This window comes from Schistocerca americana, chromosome 5, assembly GCF_021461395.2.
Source record: "Schistocerca americana isolate TAMUIC-IGC-003095 chromosome 5, iqSchAmer2.1, whole genome shotgun sequence".
Taxonomy (NCBI): domain Eukaryota; kingdom Metazoa; phylum Arthropoda; class Insecta; order Orthoptera; family Acrididae; genus Schistocerca; species Schistocerca americana.
Genome location: NC_060123.1, coordinates 182,264,672 through 182,287,322, shown reverse-complemented (window position 1 = coordinate 182,287,322; position 22,651 = coordinate 182,264,672). Strand labels below are relative to the sequence as shown.

The 22,651-nt window shown below is 43.8% G+C and overlaps 1 protein-coding gene across 5 annotated transcripts in view; it reads left to right on the top strand.

The window, feature by feature from the left end:
• Positions 1-22,651, top strand: part of LOC124615399 (myocyte-specific enhancer factor 2) — an 870,744-nt gene that overhangs the window by 453,662 nt on the left and 394,431 nt on the right. The gene's annotated exons all lie outside the window — the stretch shown is intronic.

Genomic DNA, 22,651 nt, shown 5'->3' with positions numbered 1-22,651 from the left:
CAGCGCACAGACAGACGTATATATTCAGTATATCTGCGAAGAAAGACGCAACGTGAGATGAATGCTAAGTTAGTACAAAGCGTACCCAGGACCATTTGCCGTGGATCTCAAAACTATTTCGCCACTCACTATGAAACTAACATGAGTTTCCGCCCCATCCATATCATATCCTGGGTGTAATCTTGTGTACTTCGTGTTTTAACTCCAGAGTGATTAATTATTGTTGCGGATGTCTGCAGGTACACCGCCGGATAACCGTATCGGCAGCGCTATCGTCTGAAATGGTAATATTGCGCCGGCCGCTGTGGCCGAGCGGTTCTAGGCGCTTCAGTCTGGAACCGCGCTGCTGCTACGGTCGCAGGTTCGAATCCTGCCACGGGCATGGATGTGTGTGATGTCCTTAGGTTAGTTAGGTTTAAGTAGTTCTAAGTGCTCAGAGCCATTTGAACCATTTTTGTATTAATATTGCTGCGGGTATTTGCATCCATGCATATTTCTAGCTGCAGTGCATTACTCAAGATATACTTAGCGTGAAATTTTGGTTCGTCCGGGTTATTACCTCAAAAGTTCTTTTTGGCTCATTCAAGCGTCATTTTTCCGGGTAGTCTTCTCCGGCGGCGATCTGAAACAAAGAAAAAAAAGTTGCATGACTATATTGGAGGAATAACCGATGTCCGCCGCGGACGTGGCCACGTGATCGCGTTCCGAAAATGCACTCTAGTGCCGTGGCTGCGGATGTGTCGGTTCTGTGACAGTCTAGATTTTCCTTACCCACTGACTGATCACCTTAAAGTTTGCTGAGGTAATGCATTCCGTCTGTCTGGTGGAATCTGCAAGCTCTCTACCGCTAAACTGTCACGATTCAATTAATTTTTGGCAAGCCGATTATTTAATCAGTAGTACAGCTCAGATCCGTTGGTTGTATTCGCTTTTAACAATGACCGCGTTGCCTCATTAATACGACCTTAGTCAAAGTCGTTATTGCGATTACGAACTATTAACGATTGGACGAGTAGTGAAAAATAACATTTCAAGCTTCACGACACTTTGGAATTCATTATGAAATATCAATAACTATGATTTCTAGCTCTTACACGCTGTTGAAATCACAGTTCTACCTTTCATACACGTAAATCCATTACCAGCGATAAATCTTCCAGTTATTTGTAATACTCACAGTAAGATACATATGTGTAAATCACTTGCGATATAATTTCGTCTCTCCCCTGGTAACGAACTGTGATACATCCACTGTCATGTCTTTAATGCTACCACACAGTCCGATTTCAGACTCCACGCAGTTGACTGTAACGTTCCTTTGATCCACACTAGCCGCACTGCAGTTCAGAGCGAACCGACAGCGGAAGAAAGAGTGCACCGCCCTGGCTAATGTGGACAGTACGCTTTCAAGTGCCGCCGAGGGAGGTGTAAAGCGAGTATGAGGTCTCGATTTTGCACTCTCTGCAGGTGGTCAATCTGAATATGGTCCGCTTCGCTACAGGCTGCTGCTGCACTTTCGCGAGCGAATCGCAGCAGCTTCTTTTGCAGGACAACTCCAAGCTCTTGTGGGAGTGTTGGCATCGGATTTAGTTGCGGTAAGAGCTAGTGCAGCCTGCCCCGCGTTCTTCGACATGTTCGTGGCAAGTTACACGCCAGATATTTGGCCGTGCCTTCGCGCTTCACGGCGGCACCAGGGATGTCTGTTTGGCGCAAGTTACTGGGCCGCGAAGAATCTTTGGCTCTGCTGCATCCAAGACCAGCCTCGGCTTTGGCGTCTGATCGTTTACAGTAGTAGTCTGAAGTCGTTTATTATCTTAGTTCCCTTACACAGACATTTCTGTTAACGTCTTCACAAATACACTGCAAGCCATTGCATAGTTTCCAGTCGAGGGTATTTCATAGCTTTTTTCTCCCTACACCGCCCTATTGGATATAGAAGAGAGACAAGAATGATTATGGCGTCTGCCGGCCTCCGCATGTCCCCAAATCTACCTTTTCTTCTTCGTAGACTCCTCTCGCTGCGTTTACGATAGAGACGATTGAGCAGTTACGAATGAGGGTGGGACCCGGTTCCTTGAGGTGTTTCTTGATCCATGGTGCACGCTCTTGTGTCTTGAATGTATATAAAGTGTATGAAGAGCTTGATGCATGTTTTGAGACGAAAAAACGCTCCTTTGTCGCAAATTAGGTGGTAGTGATCCGAAGGATTGTTTTAACATTCACGTTCATTTTGTCTCTTTTTCCGTTGTACGGTTTGGTTCGAAATTATTTTTCTGTGTACAACTAAATGTATTGTAGTTTAGAAGCAAGATGAGCTCAGTTGTTGCACAATTTGTACAATAATTAATTACTATCCGTTGTAACTGGGGGTAGGTGGGTAAGAGTCAGACCACAAACTTAAAGATTCGGGTCTCGATCCTCACTATCTAGGACATTTTTTTCTTTGGCTTCTTACGTCTTTCATAACTAGGAATGATTTGCATATTTGAAAATACTAAGTACCATCATTGTTCTTTTAGGTGCACCTGCAACAGTTCGAAGGAAAGCAAGACGTACAACCTGCAACAGGAGCGTCTCCAGTAAAGCACTATGGGGTTCCAAATAAGCGTTCCAACTGAAAACAGCTTTAGTTTAGTTGATAGTTGTCAGAGTCCACACTTTGCCCAAGCAAGTGGTAAAAATGGAACATATGTATCTTTTATAATCGTTGATATATTTGCTACTGCAGAAGTTCACATATTTTTGTGCTGTATTCGTGACTTGTTAGGGTAATCAGTGTTGGAAAGTAGGAATTAAATGAAGTAACAAATTATTTCGTCGTCAGTGTTGCCCGTCTAGTTGACGCTTCCAGTCGTACTGCTGCTTAATTTCATCACTTGCTGCTCCTAAGAAATCGTGCCGGGCTGCTCTCCGATGTGGATCCCGAGGAAAAATACGTTTTTACGACACTGACGCACGCACGCGAGCCACGGCTTTTGGAGAGAAGTGCGCGACGTGTGGATTTGGTGCAGCGTGCGGCAACTTCCGTGACGCAGCGCGCCCTGGGCGGTCAACGGTACTCTGCTGCGTGTGGCGTTGCCAAACCAGATTCTGGCATGGCGGCCAATGGCCCGCTCCGCTGCGAAAGCCGTGTCCGAGGTCATCGCGGCGCGCGCGCAGCGCGGCCCGGCCCGGCCCGGCCCGGCCCCCTGGCGCGCCGGCTCCCGCACCTGCGCTCGCAGCCTCCAGCGCCTCTCGCCTCGTGCCGGGTGTGCCCCGCTCCGGCTAATCCCGTCTCCACCGCAGTCTCGGGCGGTGTGCTGTTGTGCGTGGCCGAGTATGAACGTGCGCAGTAGAATGTGTCTTCCGGAATCGAAGAACGCGTTCCCACCTCTTGCCGTACGAGGATACGCAATGCAGCCAGGAACAGTATCGAGCACGGTCGGATTGGTGGTACAGATGGTGCAGGTGTTTAGTTCAGTTCCTTCTATGTATTGTCCTAGTTTGATAGAGCTGTGTTCCTTGGCAGTGACACTTTATGCGAACGTTACTTTCGTCCTTAAGTTTTTCATACCAAAACTAGCGACCCGCCCGGCTTCGCAGGGTAGCACTAGGTACCTACGGCTGGACGACTCGTTTGTAAAATGTTGAGATATACATAGACCTGCGTCCTGAATCTGTCCATTAGTGAGAACCCTAGAGTATTTGCTGACATCAACCGTAATATGCAGAAAGAAAGACACGGTGGGCGACTTTAATGTATAATATGTGGAATGGCAAATTACGCCCCAAGGAATTTCTAGGAAAACACTCACATGGAACGATTTGATCCCAAGGCTGTTCAACAGCATACACCGTTTAATTTCAAACCAGTATATATGTCATAACGATTCAGAAAAGAACAATTTAATTAAAAAATTAAGCAGTTAAAAGAAGTTTACTTTAAACCATTCATTGATCCAGAATTTGCCTTACCACTCTAATTGATAACATCAAAATCAATGCTCACAGATTCACTAATGCTCAAAACAAAACTGTACATTAGAATTTTATTTTAAAAAAAAAGGCAAATCAGATTCATTGCCATAGGTAACCAGCCCCTTAACCACTTAAGAAAATTAACTCGATCACAATTACAGGAATAATTAAACATTTTATCAGTAATATTGACTTAGTGAAATCAAAGTCAGAGCAATATATAATTAAATGAAGACCAGGCCTATAAAAACTGTTAATCAATACAATAACAGACCAAATGCAAGAACATCAAACAGTACAGTAATGAACTTTTTGGAGCATGAAAAGGAAATAAGTTTCAGTTATTACATGAAATATTTTCCACCTCAATGAACAGCAACTTAATTGTGACAATTAGTTGAGTGAACCAGTTGCAACAGGTACAATATACAGACAAATCCCTACGCAAGCAAGTTTATTACAACTAGGATGCGAGGCAGACTTAAGACACAAAAACTCGTTAGTCGAGATACAAGAGGGAAAACTTGCGGTAACAACACAGAGCGGGAGGCCAAATTTGAACTACAGTATGAATATTAAATTTTCTCCAGCAGAACCCTGCACCAGGCCACTAAGCTTGGGGCTGACAGAAATTCAAACACCTGCCCTGAATACCTGGGTCTTACTACCTTGAAACCTGAATAACATGAACAAGCTTACAAACACGATAAAATGCAATTAATCTACTGACTAAACAGCACAAGAAATTCGCAGAAACCTTAGATATATAAGTTGCAATAAAACATTAGCTAGGTCACAAATTTACATCAACAAGACCTGCAGTGTTGCGCAGCATACTACACGTAAAATTCCAGAACTTAAAACAGTCCAAATTAAGCTTCGATAGCTTATGGTTTATCAGAGTTTCAGTAGTGAGCCCACGAGTAAATAACAGGTCATATACACCCAGCAGAACACCCGTCCAGTGACGTAACCGTAGTTTAAACTTGGCATTCTACCTGGGCAGTACTGGGACACACCGATATATCCATCACTGTTCAGTATAAATAAATTCACGAATCTAAAATAAATGGCTCACAAGCAAACTTAAACAGTGTCACATTACACATAGCCGGAGCCAAAGCAGGTGGAGGCAGTCATTTAAAATGAAATCTCAAGCCAGCTCTCTGCCACGTTGGCAATATAGTTGCAGAAGGAAGCAATTACAGTGCTTGGATCCAGAGTTCTGAACAGTAATACCTTCGGCCGCAAATATGGCTTTAATGGAGAGACGGAGACGGCCGTTGTGGCCGAGCGGTTCTAGGTGCTTCAGTCTGGAACCGCGTGACCGCTACGGTCGCAGGTTCGAATCCTGCCTCGGGCATGGATATGTGTGATGTCCTTAGGTTAGTTAGGTTTAAGTAGTCCTAAGTTCTAGGGGACTGATGACCTCAGATGTTAAGTCCCATAGTGCTCAGAGCCATTTTAACCATTTGGAGAGACGGAAGGAGCCAAAATCAGTCCTACCAGTCGGCCAACGTGCAACCAAAACACAGTACGACAACCAGGATAGCGACCACTGCAAAACGGTGCCAGCCCCCACAGCCCGTGGAGCTACCACCGGCGTGCAGCACCCCCAGTGGCGCGCGCTTCTTCGTAAACAGTCTTGCCGAAGCTCGGTGCGCTCGCCTCACTGATGCTACCCAACTCTCCCTCGCTTCGCTTACCTCCTGACCCCGGAGCGCCACCTAGCTACACGGCGCGGAAGCGAACCGAAGATAAGCGATGCATCGACTCGAAGCGAGCCGCCAAAGCTTTATATTTATACATGTGTCACTTTTATTTAATGATGCATCCAGACTAGCACTCTTTGTAGACTTGTTGTCTCACACAATTGCTAGCTTATCTTCATACGATTGAAGGGGTCGGTGCGAAAAGTGATAACCCTCAATTTAGTAAGAAATAATCTGATCACCCACCTTATCTGTTATGTTAGAATGGGCCAATTGCTGGTAATCAGTAGTTTCATACATACCGCAAGAAAATGCTCAAATGGCTCTGGGCAATATGGAACTTAACAGCTGAGGTCATCAGACCCCTAGAACTTACAACTACTTAAACTTAACTAACCTAAGGACATCACACACATCCATGCCCGAGGCAGGATTCGAACCTGCGGCCGTAGTGGTCGCGCGGTTCCAGACTGAAGCGCCTAGAACCGCTCGGCCACCACGGCCGGCAAGAAAATGCTGTCTAGTGTATAAATTACAACAAAAGTGTATCTGTGCTGTTATCTTCGAATTTAACTAAACGTATAACATACAGAACGCAAATTACGTTCTTGTGTGTTAGTACTTTCTTCCACCGACCCCTTCAGTTTGATTGTGTTGCATATTGTCTTATATTTTGTGATGAAGTGAAATAAATGCCCTGTCTTTCCACTGTTCGAAGTAAATACAAATCTGGGAAAATGGGCTTTGCATGAAACCAATAAATAAAATTTAAAATCTTCATGTTCTGTGGATCACATTTCAGAAAACACTGATGAAATGATAAAACGAATCTCACGTAACGATTATGTTTTTGAGCTTGTCGGGTTTCCGCAGCTTGCGATAGTGCCGTCAGCAGCAAGTGAAAGAATGAAGGTGTTTGTTTTAATGTTGGCCACTCGTGTCGAGGGGTTCTGGAGCGTAAATTTTCTATTAAATCAACAGAGAAGGAAGAAAAGGACAACAATAAGTTACTTTGTATGGCGTCTGTATATGTAGACTGAGAGTTATAAGTAGCACGAGGCAAAATTCGTATCGATAGTTTTTAATTAGAAAAGAGGAAGAGACAGCGCTAGGGGATGATTGTTAGAATATGCAGTGACAGATGAAAATTTCGTGCCCGACCGGAACTCCGACCCGTTTTCCTTTTATTATTCCGAGCAGTTGCCCTAAAACAGAAGGCTATCTGAGCATGTCTTCTGGCCCGACTCAAACTTTCGTTGCCAGTCACGTGTCCGCATACGATTTCGGAGGATTACTACCATAGTTTTGGCCACGGACGTGGCGGAATAACACCGCTCGGGGAACGGACGCGATGGAGGTCCGTGGCTTACCCTGTCACACGGGGAGGGGGTATGCTCGTACTATATGTAATGAAACAAAGGGATTGCTGGCTGTAAAGTCAAAGAAGATTCTATGAGACATAAAATTACAATACACAGTAATTACATTTTCATTAGAGTGTGGGTTCAACGTAGATAAACTCTTTGCACTGATATCATTTAATTTCAGTGCCTTTAATGTAATGGATATTAGGTGTACTTGTTTGAGGATTCGCTGTTGCAACCAAGTGGTCGGTCGGCTTGCGATTGCGCAGGTTGTCACACAGACTTATACAGAAGAATTTTATTTAAGTTTGCAGAAATTATAACGTACGGGCGCTGGCGCTGCATCATTTTAATAGAGAGAGATGTGACTCGCGAATGATCATGAATGTTTTTTTAACACGAGGGGCGGATGCTGTATTTAAAAGTCAAACGCGCCACGCAACGGTTGCTTGGCGTTAAGCAGTTTGCCCATATCCTGCTCAGATGCGACGGAATAATTATGGACACTACCATCAGTCTGGGAGCTCACGAAACAGTTTACTTCCTTTAGTTCTTACCCGATCTATCTGTTTGGAGGTGTAACCAGCATGCACAGTGTGTTAAGTAAGAGCGTGGTCGGCATTACGCACAGATGTTTAACAGATATCGCCATAGTTCTTTCTCAGCCCAATAGAAGGAACCTTTGTGCTTCATGCAGTGTCCACAAACAATTAATTTACTTTTAATTCTTGACTGAGGTACACAAGAGGAGACATGAGCGCAGCGCATTGTCAAAGTCATTGCCGTTTTTAATCCGTTTGTAGCATGTCACACGCATTTTGTACAAATGACTTTGATTTCGCCATATATTCAGACGCCGCGGTATGTCTCATTTTCGGATCTTTGGGATGGCTGCAGAGAAACACAGCCCCGACACGCGACGCGAAAGCTACACACATGTCTCTTCTTGTGTATCTCAGTCAAGAATTCAGAGTAAACTAATGCTTTATGGGCATTCCATGAAGGACAAGATTCCCGCTATTGGACTGTGAAAGAACTAAGGCGATATCTTTTACCATCCATGCATAATGCCGACCAAGCTCTTTCTTAACAGACTGTAGTGCAACAAGCGGTAGATAGCTGATATCAAAGGCACGGACCGATATACAACCCTATCAGTATTCCTGTTGGCCCGCATACAAGAGTCAGCGCAGAGTAAGCGCCGACTGTGGAGTCGGTCTGGTGCGGGGGGAGGGGGAGGGGACAGGAAAGTCGCAGTCTGTTCCAGCCCCGCCACCCCCTCCCCTCCAAATTTAACATGCCATCAGTCCCACTTTTAATGTGCCACATGGCCTACATTATAAAAATAATTATAATAAAATATATAAAACGTTTTAAAATAATAATAATAACTAGTTTGTATTAGTGCTTTGTACATAGCTTTAGCGCATCTACCAAGGAATTTCGACTCAGAGAAATATGACTTTTCGGAAGTGTTCGTCTGAACATATTAGAAGTACATGTATCATGTAATTTCAGAACGATAGTAGCTTCATACTCTCATAACTTAGCCAACATCAAAATTTGCGAGATGTAAAATTGAAGTGTGCATTCATCTGTACCAATATTTGACTTAGCAGTACGATTGTGGACGCAGGTCTGTACACTGTGGCTGTGTGAGGTGTAAGTGGTGAGTTTGTTGTTTTGTTCAGTCATTTCTGACTACGTGCGAAGAAGTTAGTGTTTCCTGTTTTTGTTTTGTCCCCATAGTAAGGATGTATGTATATACGTGTGTCTGGGGGAGGGGAGCAGGGCTCTTGCCCTTCCTGTCTCGGCTCACTTAATGTCGTGTAGTTTACTCGTCGTACCCGTGAATTGTCGATCTCAGTCGGATTTGTCGTCGGTAACAGGTACAGCAAGCCCAAGGCCCCACAATCCCGTAAGTGGTCTCCTGTGAACAGCAGACAATTAAAGTCTTCTCGGCGGCCATTGTCGTGGTGCACTAACACCCCTTTGGTTGTAAAACATCTTTGTTTGGGGTTATGTTACAAATATATCGACTCAGTTAAGTATGTAACTACAAGATAGCAATTTAATCCATGAACAAACGGCAACCACCCACTGTTTACGTATTTCTTTTTGTGCGTGGTACTGCAAGAGATTTGCCATAGCTTTTTGTTCACAGCTAAATGCAGTTGATTACGTTAGAATGACTGCGGACTGTGGCTTCAAATTTTTGAAGTAAAACGTATTTACCATCACGTGATTTTTCCTGTGTCAGGTACACTACATTATTACCGATTCATGCTGTGTGCAATATACGCCGGCCCCTGTGGCCGAGCGGTTCTAGGCGCTTCAGTCCGGAACCGCGCTGCTGCTGCGGTCGCAGTTTCGAATCCTACCTCGGGCATGGATGTGTGTGATGTCCTTAGGTTAGTTAGGTTTAAGTAGTTCTATGTCTAGGGGACTGATAACCTCAGATGTTAAGTCCCATAGTGTTCAGAAGCATTTGAACCATTTTTTGCAATATACAGGTGATACCTGACTGTGTGGTGTCCTTACTGACATCTGAGCTGTTTTACAGCACAGCAAAATGAAACGTTTTCAGCCTCCTGTCCACCTGTGTGTCAAAAATTAGTAGCTTTTGTTAAAATACGTATGTACAGTCAGTGCAGATGACTGAAAGTCTCTAATAGAAAACATCTAAACGATTCTAAGCATATACAGATACATGTGAAAGATAATATCGGTTCCTTTCCGGAATTTATTCGTGCAATTAACAATGCATCAGTGAATACATAATGTTTGATGTGTGGCCATACAAGACACTATACACTTTAAAATTTCCAGACGCCTACCACCACAGTGACGCCGAGCCGAAGATTCAAAATATCCCCTGCGTGCGGCGGCCTGGGAGAATGTAGTTACGTTTACAAGGTCTTTAGGTCTACATCTAAAGGTACATCCATACTCCGCAAACCACCGTACGGTGCGTGGCGGACGGTACCATGTAACACTACTGGTCATTTTCTTTTCTGTTCCACTCGCAAATAGAGCGAAGGAAAAACGACTGTCTATATGTCTCCGTATAAGCCCTAATTTCTCGTATCTTATCTTCGTTGTCCTTACGCGAAGTGTATGTTGGCGGCGTTAAAACATTTCTACAGTTAGCTTCAATTGTTCACTAAATTTTCTCAATAGTATTCCTCGAAAAGAACTTCGCTTTCCTTCACGGATTCCCAGTATCTGTAATACTAGCGTGTTGTTCCAACCTACCGGCAACACATCTAACAGCCTGGCTCTGAATTGCTTCGATGCCTTCCTTCAGTCTTACGTGCTGCAGATTCGAGACACTTGAGCAACACTCAAGAATAGGTCGGTCCAGCGTCTTGTATTCGGTCTCCTTTACAGATGAACCACAGTTTTACAAAATTCTCCGAACGAATCGAAGTCGACCGTACGCCTTGCCTACCAGAAACCTCACATGCTCTTACATTTCATATCGCTTTGCAACGTTACGCCCTGATATTTAAACGACTTGACTTCGTAAGACAGGACACCACTAATGCGCTGTCCAAACACTGCGGGATTTTTTCCCCCCTTCTCATCTTTATTAACTTACATTTTTCCACATTTAAAGCTAGCTGCCATTCATCACACCAATTAGGTCATCTTGTATCGACTTACAGTCACTTGTCTTACCTTCCTGTACACCATAGCATCATCAGCAAATAACAGCAGTTAATTGCCCATCCTGTCCGCGCCAAAATATATATATATAAAAACAGCGGTCCCGTCACACTTTCCCTAGGGCACTGCTGACGATACGCTTGTCTCTGATGAACACCCGCCGTCGAGGACAACACACTGTGTTTTGTAACTTAAAAAGTCTTCGAGCCACTCATGCTCGTACCTCCGTTAAGAGCCTGCGATGGGATACCGTCTGAAGTGATTTCCGGAAACCTAGAAATACGGAATCTGTCTCTTGCCCTCATACGTAGGTCGCAATATATCGTGGAGATAAGGGCAAGCTAAGTTTCACACGAGCGATGCTTTCTAGAAGCTTTCGAAGACATAAGCTTCTCGGTCTCAAGAAGTGGACGCCTTTACGTGGCTGGAACGTTGTCTGCAGGACCTCTGCACATAACCACATCCACATGGGCAGGAAACTGAAAAGTAGCGTTCATTTTCCAGATTTCCTTGCCATTTTCGAGACTCCTAGTTTTCATGGTAGTTTACCCTCCGAAAGCCAGCTGTACAATTTGGAAATTTATATATATGTAAAAATTTTAACTCTTATAAGAAATTATTCCCGCCACTCCGCAACCCAACCCCATTCCTTTTTCTACTCATGCCCGGCGTGGATGTCAGGATGTAACAGTGTGAATCTGCCACAGAGTTATTGTTTAGAGTTTGAGAACTGTATAGTGTTATGTGGGTAAATGGTAGAAAGCTGTGTGGTAGCTAAAGACCCCCAGGAAACACGCCGCACAGCTCGGAGTGCGAGCGATGCGTCCTCGGAGTAGGTGGCAGAGGAAGGGCTGCCGCGCCCCGGCGGGGCAGGCGGTTCAACGCCTCGAGTTTTTGGTGGGCGGCTGGCGCGCGCTCCCCCGTTACTTCCGGTCGGATCTGGGCTCCCCTCGCCGCCGTCAGCTGGCTCCAGCTCCAGCTCCAGCGGCCACGTGTACCGTGTCTCCCCACTCTGCTCTCAGCTGATTCCAGTCTGCGCGCCGCAGCCAGACGAGGGCGGCAGAGGGGGCGCGCAGCGGCTGGCGGCTGCTTCTGCTTGTGCTTCTACGTCGCCTTCGCCGGCCCTCACCCGACACTTTCGCGGGGGACCGTGCTTCCTCCCCAAAAAACACGCGGCGCGCGCGTCCGCATCCGCCGCGAGGGGTTGTGGGCGACGGAAGCGCCTCGCGCACGCCGCTGCTGCCGCACGCGGAGTTCGTTGAACCTGTCCCGGCGTCGAGGAGACATGCTCCGCTCCTAAAGCAGAGAAACCGTACTACTTGTTAATTAGAGATGTGGCCGTGCTGGACAGTTGGATGGAAGGCTGGGACCTGCTGATTGAGTTACAAATTCTAATAATCGATACATTTTTTTAGTGAGAAGCTCGACAATTTGTGTCTTAAAATTTACTTGGGCTCAAGTAACAAACAGCTTAAATACTTACAGTTATGCTACAAAAATAACTCATCAATAACTGCAAAGACAAAGCTCACGAGCGATTTAATTCCGGGTCTTAAGAACAAACGTCAAAAACCAGAATATTTTTAAAATGCAAGTCAGTGGTAGTGAACTGAATATTTGGAACAGAGCTTCAAACTCATTAAGGGAGCTGACAAAAATCAAGCATTCAAGAGCGACAGCCTCCTGTCGGGAAAGAGCTTAGACGGTTCAGGAGTTGGATTCCAGACAGTCTTGCTCAGACTTGGCTCCCATTAAACGTCCACCTGATTTTGCTCCACATGCGGACTGGTGACATCAAATGTTCGGCTCAACAGTCAATCATTATCCGCACATATAGTTTACATCAAAATTAACCAGTCCTCAAAGGTTTACTTGGAACAAATACAAGACACAAGAACGTAAGAACGTGTTAACATCAGTTTACATGAATTTAAACGGTCATTCACTGCGGCATGTGCCGTGGTTACTAACGGCAAGTCCATCTAATAATACAGGTTACAAAAGTTTCCAACGAGTTAAAATAGCACGGTCACTGTAGCTAAGCAAGGAAAATATTAGCTTATAGTACCTGATCGAAACAAAATATTTTTAGGTACATGCTAACCGTATTTACTTGCGAGTCGCGCCACATATAAAATCGTACAAAACTGCGTTCTTTTTAGATTTTTTGAGTCCGTGGGTGGGAATACGATGTCAGAGCTACAAAATTCAAAATAGCGGATCCAATTTCGTGGATCAAAAATTATAAATTTGGCGGATTCGAGTAACACTTCGGGATAAAGTATTGTGAGGTCGCTGGTAACGAATTAGAAGTCAAAATTGCCGTAGTGAAATGTTTCATTCAGTACTTGACATTTCTCAGTCGAAATAATAGTCTCATTCGTCGCTTGTGCCATTATTGCTTCCAGAAGGACCGCAGTCTGCTTCTTCACTGGGGGATGGTTCGAAAAACAGATCTTTTATATCAGATGGCAAACAGGTCTTCTTGGATTGTCATGTTGCGAAGTCTCGAGATGAATGGATCCGAAGAAGGCAGAAGCTGATGGAATACAACATGCATCGTTTTCTCTCAAGAATATTTGCGTGTGAAATCTTCTCGGTAACGCCGGATGTCCTTAGTCGGAGCTTCCTGCATATGTTGAGATAGCCGACGAATCGGCAGCGGAGGAGCTTCGATTATGTAATATCCGTGCATAAAAACTATGTGGACTGGTATCAGCATAGGACATTATTACTGAATACTGTGAGTCCTGAGAAGTTGGTACTCTACTTTCGAGGAATATACATATATTTTCAGAATTCTTGATGGATATGTTTTAGTTATGCAATTCTCTGTATAAAATTTTAATAAGTCTGCAGCATTTCGCGGAAAAGAAACAATATTAGTCCAGAAAATTTAACTCGTGCGAAAGAATTATGTGCCAGTTTTCAATAAAAATTCTAATGAAAATTTCGAATAGCTCCCCAAGAAAAATATCGAAAATCCTAAAGATATTTTTGTGTCTGATAGTTTATGATATAATTAAGTTAATGGGGGACTTAACTTTTTCCGTCTGGCAGTCCCGCACGGTAGAAAGTGTTCGTCCGCTAAAAACGTGCAAATATATGCACGCAGATACATTTGAACTCGTTAAATAAAGTATTAAAGTAGTAGGAGAGCCATCTAAAACAGTGGAGCCATGCAGAGGAAATTTTTTAGCCAACAATTTCGGATGATATCGGTAGTAGTTTAGTTTTAAGTCGATATAAGTCATAAAACGGTTAAAAATGTCATAAACAATCATTCTACAGTGCCAACCATCTCTTATTTTATTCTGACAACTAGGCAATATCTGAAAAAATTTTCGTCGTCCAATTCACTCTTTACCGTCAGCTGGCACGGACCGTATCGTACCGACTTGAGACTGGGATGACACCGGAAGTATGCACCACTGCAATCTACACAAGTCGGAAGGCGCATCTTTTTCTCCATTCTGTCCAGGTTTTAAAGCGAGTTGACCCAGTGTGCTCCATAACGTACCGTGTCCGAAATCGTAGCCACAGCTGCCCATTCGACCCCAGCGAGCCACGCCTTCCGAAACGCCACGCTTACGCTCTGCCTCACAGGAGCGTGACGGGGCTGCGGCCGCCTCCGCCGCTGTCGCCTATCGCAGTGCCGCACTTGGTACACTGTCAACAGCACAAGAAAATAGATCTTCATTACCCATTATCAAAGCTGGCAGTGGCTCAGAAAGGAGTTCAGTACGCATCAACAATTTTTTTGATCATCTTCTCAGTAACAAAATGTGTAGCAGATGGCAAGACAAGTTTTAAATCTAACCAAAAATCAATTCTCCTCGACAACTCCTTCAGTTCCATAGACGAATTTTATGTAAACTTTGGTAGCCTGAGAAAAAGAAAGAAAATTAGTTTTACGTGTAGTTTCAATATGACGTGTTTATTAATGTTTCAAAATGATTCAAATGGTTCTAAGCACTATGGGACTTAAAATCTGAGGCCATCAGTCCCCTAGACTTAGAACTACTTGAACCTAACTAACCTAAGGAAATAAGGACATCACACACATCCATGCCCGACGGAGGATTCGAACTTGCGACCGTAGCAGCAGCGTGGTTCCGGACTGAAGCGCCTAGAACCGCTCGGCCACAGCGGCCGGCTATCAATATTAGGCCAGTGTGCCATTTACGAACTTGTAAATGACCAACATGTAACCATCGACTGAAACTTATCATGTATATGTATCCCGTAAACTGACGTGTTCCACTTAATTTCGATAAAAAGTCGCTCAAATCATCTATTGAACATTAATAAAACAACCAACTCGATCGTTTTCAAATTCGGTTTTTCTGTGCTTTACCTCAAATGTCTGAGGAGAACGAATCGCTCTGTGCCAGTAAAATTAAAAATGGGGTTGCAGCGTGCTCCCTTTCAAACTCTCGCAAGGCCATGTTGTACTTAGGGTAACTGTCCACATATCAACTTCATAAAGCGATATGATGCATTCATGTAAAATACTTCAAAAAAATTGCCTTTGGAGATTTCAGAGTGCAGTTAAGAACTAAAAACTTCGAACTTCCTAACAGAGCCGTCCTCAGCTGTGTGCGTAGCGATCTCGCCTCGAAATAGCAAGGTTGAGGGTTCGACTCTCGCAGTTTGGTACAAAAATGCAAATCAACAAATAGAAAATACAAAACTTCTTTATTTCTAGACATTACGATTCAGTTCAAACGTAATACAAAAACATCAGTACTGTTGTTGTATATATTTGTGTCATTTAACAATAACGCATTTCGCATTTTTATACCAGGTATTAATTAATTATGAGCAGACCTACTTGCATTTTCATGCGATTAATAATTTAAAATAAAAAAGTAATTTTTATTAGAACATTTATTTTTACTATGAAATTCGATGTTTGTCAGTTAGCACATCAACTTAACTTAAACATTAAATTTACATAAAAATAAAAAAGAAAGTGGATCTAGCAAGAATCGAACTAGCAACCTCGCGATTACACAGTAGCGGTCGGCTCTGTTAGTGGAAAGTTTGAAAGTTTCCGTTCTTGACAGCGCTCTGAAATCTTCAAAGGCGATTTTGTCGAATGCTTATGAGAAGTCCACCTCACTGCTGTAGGAATCTGATATCCACACATGGAACTTCAAATCCTTCAAACCGAGTGAGGTGGCGCAGTCTTTTGACCCACTGGACTCGCATTCGGGAGGGCGACGGTTCAAGACCATCGTCCGGCCATGGTTTTCCCTGTTTCCCTAAATCGCTCCAGACGAATGCTGGGGTATTTCCTTTCACAGGGCACAGCCGATTTTGGTACCCATCCTTGACACCATCCGAGCTTGTGCTCCATCCCTAAAGACCTCGACGTCATCGGGACTTTAAACCCAATCTTCCTTCCCTCTTCCTTCTTCAAAACCTTCAAAGAGGAAATCGAAGAGAGCCACTCCGTAAAGCCCCCGTTTCAGACTCGGCATCACCTGGAAACGCGTTTTCAGCGGTTGCACTCTGATACGAGACTGTGAATTCCTGGCTGGTTAATAATGTGGGACTCGAAACCAGAATGTTATAGGTTTCATTCCAGCGTGATATGTTTGTATCAGTTCTGACGCTGCATCCAGTGCATAATAGGTTGTTGTGCATTCTTCGAAGTTCTTAACGGTGAGCCGGCCGCGGTGGTCTAGCGGTTCAGGCGCTCAGTCCGGAACCGCGGGACTGCTACGGTCGCAGGTTCGAATCCTGCCTCGGGCATGGATGTGTGTGATGTCCTTAGGTTAGTTAGGTTTAAGTAGTTCTAAGTTCTAGGGGACTGATGACCACAGATGTTAAGTCCCATAGTGCTCAGAGCCATTTGAACCATCTTAACGGTGTGAAGAAGATATCTAAACCGTTTGGATGTCATAGGAGGTTTTGTGTGTGTGTGTGTGTGTGTGTGTGTGTGTGTGTGTGTGTGTGTGTATGAGAGAGAGAGTGAGAGGGGGGGGGGCAGTGAGAACAAGAACGAGAGAGCAACTGAGGGTATATGAAGGCGTCCTCGATTGGCTGAACAATGATCTGACGTAATATCGATTATCGGAGAAATAGTTCGAACAGGAACCCGACACACCTTAATAACACAGATTGTTTTACCTGTGGCCACGATAGCCTACAGACTTGTACTACTTGTCCTGATCGGGAAAAAAGCCTTATTTATATTCTTATAAATCAATGGTTCAGCGGTAAAGAGCCAGATTGTGGGGCCAAAGGAATCGAGTTCGATTTCCGGTCAGATTTTTATCAGAAACTTCCTGGCAGATTGGAACTGAGTGCCGGACCGAGACTCGATATCAGGAGCTTTGTCTTTCGAGGTCAAGTGCTCTACCGACTGAGCTACCTAAGCACGATTCACGACCCGTCTGCACAGCTTTACTTTCGCCAGTACCTCATCGCTTACCTTCCAAACTTCACAGAAGCTCTTCTGCCAAACTTGCTGGATCAGCACACCTGCAAGAAAGGAATGAGAACGGGTCGTGAGTTGGGCTTGGGCAGCTCAGTCGGTAGAGCACTTGGCCCCGAAAGGCAAAGGTCCCGAGTTCGAGTCTCGGTCCGGCTCATAGTTTTAATCTGCCAGGAAGTTTCGTATCAGCGCGCACTCCACTGCAGAGTGAAAATTTCATTCTAGATTTTTATCTGTCTCTTACCACCTTTTTCACTTCTGGAAATGTTTGTTGATGTGAAAAATGCAGAGATGAACTGTGGTTCGGAGTGCACGTTAAAACCTTAGGGCTCACTGTAGCTGGCGGCGTGAGTCAGTCCGTAGGTCGGAGGAACGCGACGACACGCCTCCTACATCAGGACCATGCCTGCTGAAGCACTGTGGTGTTCAAGTCATTCTGCGGGCAGATGACAGCTTTATCTTAATGAATGGATATGAAGGGATGATTCCGCTACCAACTATACGCAGGGAACATTTGGGTAGACGAATTCAATAATTTTGTAGCAATTGCACATGCACCATAAGAGAGCTGACAAAGGAGCGAGAAATTACTGAGAAACTATTTTACCATGGGATATTAATGTTTCCCCGCCTTAAACTTCGCATTTACAGTACAGCAAGTTTAATAGAAACTGCTGTATTCGAGCGGAAGGAAAAAACAAAGACCTCTAGTGCAGGCTCACAGAAAAATATGCGCAGAAAGGTCATAGACTCACGCCATGGATGGCTTCACACTAATACGACGATAGTTTGCACAATTTCTCCTGTTTCTCTTCTTAAATATTGATGTAATTGTTGTCTTTTTCCACTCCTTTGGGGCTTCGTCACCTCTAAGGCATTTGTCAAAAATAATGATGGAAACTTGAAGTAGATTTTAATTTAACGTGTAAAATCTCAAAGCTTTTATTTTCAAAAGAACAATCCGATTTTACAAAACTGCTTCTTTTACATACATGAACATAACATCTCGGGCTACTTTTTACAATTACATTTAGGATTAACATTTGCGTTTACCTTCCTGAAATGTTCATTGGGCCCACTATCGGACGCACGGCAAGTATGTAGTCGATAGTCAAACTCACCGCGCACTTTTGCGAGCATCTCTGGAGTTACTGCTTTCACTGCCGTTGCTGTGCGCCCTCGCAACCAATAAGAAGCTGTAGGAAGGGGCGTCATGTAGACTGACTCCTTCTCAATTAACTACACACGTTTTGGTCAGGCGGCCTCGGCGCAATGCGAGGTGCACGCGCCCCGTTATGGTCGATCTATCGTGTTGAAACTTGAAATGTCCGGCATGTCCTCGCACTTGAGAAATGAACGAGCGAGCAGGTTAGCTTCATCATGAAGACCAATACCGATCTTCTGTCTGCTCATGGGTACCACGCCGTCACATTGTACCAATGTGTACCACAGCTCGCGAAACTAGGCGCCTTGTTTCCATGCTTCGTGTATGGTTCTTGCGTCCATGTTAGTAATACCAGTGGACCAGTGGGTGTGTTGGGGAGTGGGGAGGGGGGGGGGAGATAATTCATGCCCACCTTTCGTAAACGCTGTAATCTACTCATGTACTTTATATTTTAAAATTTTGAAAAAAATGTTTGTTGTTTTCAATGAAATCTACCAGATTCTTAACTGACAAACTGCCTGTTCGCTTCTGCTCTGGTTCTTCGGCCGACGTTTGTTTGATGATTTTTGTGACGTTTCACCAACACGAGTGCCTGTCATTGTCAAAACTTCACCCACGATTGCTGGTGGTGAACTGAAGTCGTGCTCGCGGCCGCATATTATACATACCTGGCGCGCCAACGTCTGGTCATTTCCGGTGCAGTTTTGTTGCTACCTGGAACGGTTGTTCGGTGCAGCACAGCAATCAAGGATCCGTTCACCTGCGGCCGCGAACTCGACTCCTGTCCACTACCAGGAATCGAGGGTGAAGCTTTGACAATGCGAGCCACTCGTACTGGTGAAACGTCAGAAAAATCATCAACAAACGTCGGCCGAAGAACTCGAGAGAGAAGCCAACGGGCGGTCTGTTAACAAGTTCCCAGAAAAGCCTTAACAATTCTGTAGATTTTTAACTATTTTATTTTAGTTTAAATTTAATCAAAAAATTGTAGTCTGATGTGTAGTAGCAGACGTGACTTCTCACACCGAATGTCATATTCAGTATGTTCAGGTATGGGCCCTAGTTAGACATGAGTCGGAGTATGTTGTTAATAAAAGTCAACAACAATTAATGAAGTATGATCTTAATAAAATTCAACAACAGTTAATTTGTGATGAGCATAAAGCACCGCCGCCCCCTCCACCCCAGAAATTAATATACGTTAGTAAAAAATTAGATATTTCGAAATCTGATATTGGATTACAAGACGTTCGCAGGAGCAGATATAGACTCAAATCACAATTTAGTAATGGTGAGAAGCAGACAAAAGTTTAAGAGAATCGTACGGAACAGTTGGTGTTGAAGGAAGCGGGGCACAAAATACCGAAGAATGGCGAGACACGTTTGAAGTTCGTTAAGGATGAGGATGCTGCTATAATGAATACCAGAGTAGGTAGTTCAGTTGGACAAGAGTGGACGTCTATAATACGGGCAGTGACAAATCTTGGACAGACAAACATAGGTACGAGAAACGTAACTGCGAAGAAACTTTCGGTAACAGAATATTTCTATTAATCGACGAATGAAGGAAGTACAAAATGTTCAAGGAAAGACAGGAATACAGCAATGTAAAACACTTGAAGAAATCGAAAAAGAAGTGATTGTCGGGAGGACTGACTCAGCATACAGGAAAGTCAAAACAACTTTCGGTGAAATTGAAAGCAAGTATGGTAATATTAAGAGTGCACTGGGAATTCTACTGTAAAAAGCAGGAGAGAGAGCTGATAGGTGGAAAGAGTACGTTGAAGGCTTCTATTGAGGGTGAGGATTCGCCTGACGACGTGACAGAAGAAGGCATTGAAGTCGATAAGAAAGACATAGGGTATCCAATATTAAAGTCAGAATTTCAAACAGCTTTGGAAGACTTGAGGTGAAATAAGGCAGAAGGGATGGATAACGTTCCAGCGGAATTTCTAAAATCATTGGGGAAGTGACAACTAAATGACTATTCAATATGTTGTGTAGAAAATTTAGCGTCCATACAATTCGGAAGACATCGAGGGCAGCTAAGTGCGAGAAATATCCCACAGTCAGCTTAAAACTGATCATCCGAGTTGCTGATAAGAATAGTATACATAAGAATGGAAAAGAAAATTCAGGTTGTGTTAGATGATGTCAGTTTGGCTTTTGGAAAGGTAAAGGCTCCAGACAGGCAGTACGGACATTGTGACTGATAATGGAAGCAAGACTGAAGAAAAATCAAGACACATTCATAGAATTTGTCGACCTAGAAAAAGCGTTCGACGGTATGAAATAGTGCAGGACGTTCCAAATTCTGAAACTAAAATAGGAGCAGGTTACAAGAAAACTGGTGATATACAATTGTACAAGATCCAAGAGGGAACAATCAAAATGGATGGGAAAGAACGAAGTTCTTGGATTACAATGCATGTAAGACAGGGATGTAGTCTTTCGCCCCTACTGTTCAATACGTACATCGAAGAAGCAATGATGGAAATAAAAGAAAGTTTCAAGTTTGCGATTAGAAAGTGTGAAAGGACATAAATGACAGCATTCCATGATGATGACGACATTGTTGTCCCAGTGAAAGTGAAGAAGGATTACAGTGTCGGTTGAATAGAAAAAAGAGTCTAATGAGCACAGAACATGGTTTGAGAATAAACTAAAAACGACCAAAGTAATGAGAAGCAACAGAACTGACAGTAGCGAGTAACTTAATAATGAACTGGTGATCGCGAAGTAGACGAAGTTAAAGAATTCTGCTACCTTGTTGTTGTTGTTGTGGTCTTCAGTCCTGAGACTGGTTTGATGCAGCTCTCCATGCTACTCTATCCTGTGCAAGCTTCTTCATCTCCCAGTACCCACTGCAACTTACATCCTTCTGAATCTGCTTAGTGTATTGATCTCTTGGTCTCCCTCTACGATTTTTACCCTCCACGCTGCCCTCCAATGCTAAATTTGTGATCCCTTGATGCCTCAAAACATGTCCCACCAACCGATCCCTTCTTCTAGTCAAGTTGTGCCACAAACTTCTCTTCTCCACAATCCTATTCAATACCTCCTCATTAGTTACGTGATCTACCCACCTTATCTTCAGCATTCTTCTTAGCACCACATTTCGAAAGCTTCTATTCTCTTCTTGTCCAAACTGGTTATCGTCCATGTTTCGCTTCCATACATGACTACACTCCATACAAATACTTTCAGAAACGACTTCCTGACACTTAAATCTATACTCGATGTTAACAAATTCCTCTTCTTCAGAAACGATTTCTTTGCCATTGCCAGTCTACATTTTATATCCTCTCTACTTCGACCATCATCAGTTATTTTGCTCCCTAAATAGCAAAACTCCTTTACTACTTTAAGTGCCTCATTTCCTAATCTAATCCCCTCAGCATCACCCGATTTAATTTGACTACATTCCATTATTCTCGTTTTGCTTTTGTTGATGTTCATCTTATATCCTCCTTTCAAGACACTGTCCATTCCGTTCAACTGCTCTTCCAAGTCCTTTGCCGTCTCTGACAGAATTACAATGTTATCGGCGAATCTCAAAGTTTTTACTTCTTCTCCATGAATTTTAATACCTACTCCGAATTTTTCATTTGTTTCCTTTACTGCTTGCTCAATATACAGATTGAATAACATCGGGGAGAGGCTACAACCCTGTCTCACTCCTTTCCCAACCACTGCTTCCCTTTCATGCCCCTCGACTCTTATAACTGCCATCTGGTTTCTGTACAAATTGTAAATAGCCTTTCGCTCCCTGTATTTTACCCCTGCCACCTTCAGAATTTGAAAGAGAGTATTCCAGTTAACGTTGTCAAAAGCTTTCTCTAAGTCTACAAATGCTAGAAACGTAGGTTTGCCTTTTCTTAACCTTTCTTCTAAGATAAGTCGTATGGTTAGTACCTCCTCACGTGTTCCAACATTTCTACGGAATCCAAACTGATCTTCCCCGAGGTCCGTTTGCTACCTTGGAAGCAAAATAACCCATGCTGAACGAAGCAAAGAGGACTAGCACTGTCATAAAGGGCGTTCCAGGCCAAGAGAAGTCTATTAGTATCAAACATAGGCCTTAATTTGAGAAAGGAATTTCTGAGAATGTACGTTTGGAGCACAGCATTCATCTACAGCTACTTGGATGCTCTGCAAATCACATTTAAGTGCCTGGCAGAGGGTTCATCGAACCACCTTCACAATTCTCTATTATTCCAATCGCGTATAGCACGCGGAAAGAATGAACACCTATATCTTTCCGTACGAGCTCTGATTTCCCTATTTTTTCGTGGTGTTCGTTCCTCCCTATGTAAGTCGGTGTCAACAAAATATTTTC